The sequence below is a fragment of the Apium graveolens genome, chromosome 5 (genome assembly GCF_009905375.1).
Source record: "Apium graveolens cultivar Ventura chromosome 5, ASM990537v1, whole genome shotgun sequence".
Taxonomy (NCBI): domain Eukaryota; kingdom Viridiplantae; phylum Streptophyta; class Magnoliopsida; order Apiales; family Apiaceae; genus Apium; species Apium graveolens.
This window is the reverse complement of record NC_133651.1, coordinates 297,381,894-297,386,189: the sequence shown is the minus strand read 5'-3', so window position 1 is coordinate 297,386,189 and position 4,296 is coordinate 297,381,894. Positions and strand designations below refer to the sequence as shown.

At 40.1% G+C, this 4,296-nt stretch overlaps 1 non-coding gene across 1 annotated transcript; it reads right to left on the bottom strand.

The window, feature by feature from the left end:
* Positions 1-514: 514 nt before the first annotated feature.
* Positions 515-621, bottom strand: LOC141662337 (small nucleolar RNA R71). Its single transcript, XR_012550458.1, has one exon. It is a non-coding gene; the product is annotated as a small nucleolar RNA R71 (small nucleolar RNA).
* Between the last annotated feature and the right edge of the window lie 3,675 nt (positions 622-4,296).

Genomic DNA, 4,296 nt, shown 5'->3' with positions numbered 1-4,296 from the left:
GGGCTCGTAAGAGAACTCTGGATCAAGCCGAGGAGGAAGTTGTAGTGGTTTGAAGGGAAGTTTTTGAGGAAGAAGAGAAAGTAGAAGAAGAAGAAGAGAAAGTTGAGGAACCAGCTTTAGTAGTGATGGGAGATCAAGCAGAAATTTTGAAGGCTTTGATGCACTATTCTCAACCTAAGATCAATGATATTCAGTCAAGCATCATCAGACCAGCCATCTCAGTTAACACTTTTGAGATCAAGTCGAGCACGATTCAGATGATATAGAACTCAGTTCAGTTTGGAGGTTCTCCGACAGAAGACCCCAACATGCACATCAGGGATTTCATCGAGATCTAAACACTTTCAAGTTCCACGATGTGACTGAAGATGCTATCAAGCTGCGATTCTTCCCATTCTCTCTGAGGGATAAAGCAAAGTGATGGTTACATTCTCTACCACCAGGGTCTATCACCAAATGGGAGGATCTTGCTCCAAAGTTTCTCACTAAATTCTTTTCTATGGCGAAGACTGATGCAATCAGGAATACTCTTACTCAGTTTTTGTAACAAACTAGAGAATCTCTGTATGAAGCTTGGGATCACTACAAAGAGATGCTAAGAAAGTGCCCACACCATAACATGCCTGATTGGATGATTATTAACTATTTCTACAATGGTTTAGACGCACAGTCTAGACCTATGCTCGATGCAGCGTCTGGTAGAGCCTTATGGGCCAAAAGCTATAATGAAGCTTATGAGTTGATTGAGCTAATGGCAGCTAATGAATAACAGAATCCTACACAAAAAATATTGCAAGGCAATGTAGTAGGAATTATGGAAGTGGATACAGCTACTGCTATAGCTGCTCAACTTCAAGCTTTGACGATGAAAGTGGACTCTTTGGCTAATTATGGAGTTAATCAAATCACTAGTGTTTGTGAGCTTTGTGCGGTGGCACATGAAACTAAGCCGTGTTCTATTTCTAGCGAATCAGCTCAATTTGTGAGCAACTTTCAAAGATCACAGCAGCAAGCTCCAGCCACTTGTCATCCCAATAACCGCAATCATCCTCATTTCATCTGGAGCAACAATTAGAATGTGGTACAACGATCTTATCAGCCATACACAACAAAGCAGTATAACCCTCCTGGTTTTCAACAAACACAATATGCCCCTAGGCAATAACTTCAACTTCAGCAGTTACCTCAAGTTAATGAAAAATATGAATTGGAGGAGTTGAGGCTCATGTGGAAGAGCCAAGCTGTTTCTATCAAGACCTTGGAGAATCAGATTGGGCATATTGCTAATGTATTACTGAATCGTCAACCTGGCATGCTTTTTAAAAATACTGAAGTGCCAGGCAAGTGGGAAGCTAAGGATCATGTTAAGGTAATTACATTGAGGACATGTAAGGTTGCTAATCCTGAAAATGCTAAGACTCCAGAATCTGAAGTTGTGGTTAAAGAAGAAGTGCAGAGGGAAGCAGAAGTGGAACCAAGGAAGACTATTGTTGAGCACACTCCTCCTGAGAGTAATACAGAGGAGAAACATATCTATCATCCACCTCCCTTTCCTAAATAACTGTAGCAGAAAAAGTTGGATAAGTAGTTTGAGAAGTTTCTGGAGGTGATCAAGAAACTTTACATCAACATACCTTTCGTTGAAGCTCTTGAACAAATGCCTAGTTACACGAAGTTCATGAAAGGTATTCTCTCTAGGAAAGTGAAGGCTAATGACTTAGAGACCATTGCTCTCACAGAGAAATGCAGTGTTGTTCTGCAATAGAAGTTGCCTCCAAAGCTTGAAGATCCTGGAAGCTTCACTATTCCTTGTACCATTGGAAAATCGTCATTTGATAAATGTTTATGCGACTTGGGAGCTAGCATCAATCTGATGCCTTTGTCAGTATTCAAGAAATTGGACTTACCTGATCCAAAACCCACTTATATGACCTTGCAGTTGGCCGACCGTTCTATTACAAATCCACGAGGTATTGTGGAGGATTTCTTGGTTAAAGTAGATAAACTCAGCTTTCTTGCTGATTTTGAAATTCTTGACTTCGAGGAGGATAAGAAGATTCCCATAATCTTCGGAAGACCTTTCTTGGCTACTGGTCGAACCTTGATAGATGTGCAGAAAGGTGAGCTCACCATGCAAGTGATGGATCATGATGTAACTTTTAATGTGTTTAATGCTATGAAATTCCCTACGGAAAATGAGGAGTGTTTCAAGGTGGAGATGGTCAATTCTGTGGTTAAGTCTGAACTTGATCGATTGCTAAGGTCTGATGCCTTAAAAAAGGCCTTGTCGGGGAATTCCGATAGTGAAGATGATGAAGGTGATGAGCATTTGCAATATTTGAATGCCTCTTCCTGGAAAGGAAAGATGGATATGCCTTTTGAATCTCTTGGGTTGGAGGTGTGAAAAGCTCTCCAAAGCGCCTCAAACTATCTATTGAGGAAGCTCCTACTCTTTAGCGTAAGCCTTTACTTGAATATTTGATGAATTCGTTTTTAGGTGATGCATCTACTTTGCCTGTTATTATTGTATCTGACCTTTCAGGTAGCGATGAGGAAAAGCTTTTGAGAATTCTTAGAGAATTCAAGTCGGCAATTGGTCAGACTATAGCAGATATCAAGGGAATCAACCCTTCTTATTGCATGCACAAAATTTTTCTAGAGGAAGGAGGCAAGCCTACTGTTGAGCAACAGAGAAGGCTAAATCTGATCATTAAAGAGGTTGTGAAGAAGGAAATTCTCAAGTGGCTAGATGCAGGGAACATCTATTCTATTTCTGACAGTTCATGGGTGAGCCCAGTTCAGTGTATGCCAAAGAAAGGTGGTATCACCGTGGTAGAAAATGAGAAGAATGAGCTTATTCCTAAACGAACAGTCACGTGGTGGAGAGTTTGCATGGATTATAGAAAGCTGAATAAGGCTACCAGGAAGGATCACTCCCCTCTTCCTTTTATTGATCAAATGCTTGATAGATTGGTTGGGCATGATTACTACTATCTTCTAGATGGCAATTCGGGTTATAATCAGATTTGTATCGCTCTAAAAGATCAAGAGAAGACTACCTTCACATGTCCTTTTGGTACTTTTGCATTTCAGAGAGTTTCTATTGGGCTATGTGGAGCACCGACCACTTTTCAGAGATGCATGATGGCTATCTTCTATGATATGATTGGAAATAATGTAGAAGTGTTCTTGGGCAAAAAAAGAACAACATATTTCATTGATTACACTGCCATTTGCTATCTCGTCTCAAAGAAGGACCGAAGCCTAGATTGATTCGATGGGTTATTTTACTTCAGGAGTTTGAATTAGAGATCAAGGATAGAAAAGGGACTTAAAATCAAGTCGCCCATCATCTCTCGCGTTTAGAGGATCCAAATGCAACTTCATATTATAAGTCTTTGATTAAAAAATCTTTTCCTGATGAGCAATTATTTAGAGTGCAAGCAGAAGAACCGTGGTTCACCGACATTGTGAACTACCTTATGAGTAACGTTATGCCTCCAGATTTGACGTACACTCAAAGGAAGAAGTTTCTACATGAAGTGAAGTTATATATGTGGGATGAGTATTTTTTTTTCGACAAGAAGCTGGCCAAATCATCAGGAGATGTATTCCTTACAGCGAAACAGGAGGATCTTGCGAGATTGCCACTCAACGGCTTATGGAGGACACTATGGTGGAGAAAAGATGGCAGCTCGTATTCTTCAAGCAGGTTTCTTTTGGATGACTTTGTTTAAAGATGCTCATCAGTTTGTTTTGGAATGCGATCAATGTCAACATGTGGGTAATATGTCTAAGAGGGATGAGATGCCTCTTAATGTGCTTCTCGAGGTTGAAGTCTTCGATTTTTGGGGAATTGACTTCATGGGGTCATTTGTCTCATCTTATAACAATCAGTATATCTTGTTGGCGGTTAATTATGTCTCGAAATGGGTTGAAGTCAAGGCATTTCTGATGAATGATGCGAAGGTAGTGCTTAATTTTCTTCAAAAGCAAATATTCACAAGATTTGGAACTTCAAGAGTCATAATCAGTGATGAAGGGTCGTATTTTTGCAATCGTAAGTTCACTGCTATGATGCAAAGGTATAATATAAATCATCGCATTGCTACGGCTTATCACCTTCAGACAAATGGTCAAACTGAGATATCTAACAGAGAGATCAAGTGCATTTTAGAGAAAGTTGTGTCCATCGAGAAAAGATTGGTCTCTAAAGCTTGATGAAGCTTTTTGGGCGTATTGAACAGCGTACAAGACTCCGCTAGGGATGTCACCGTATCAGTTGGTTTATGGTAA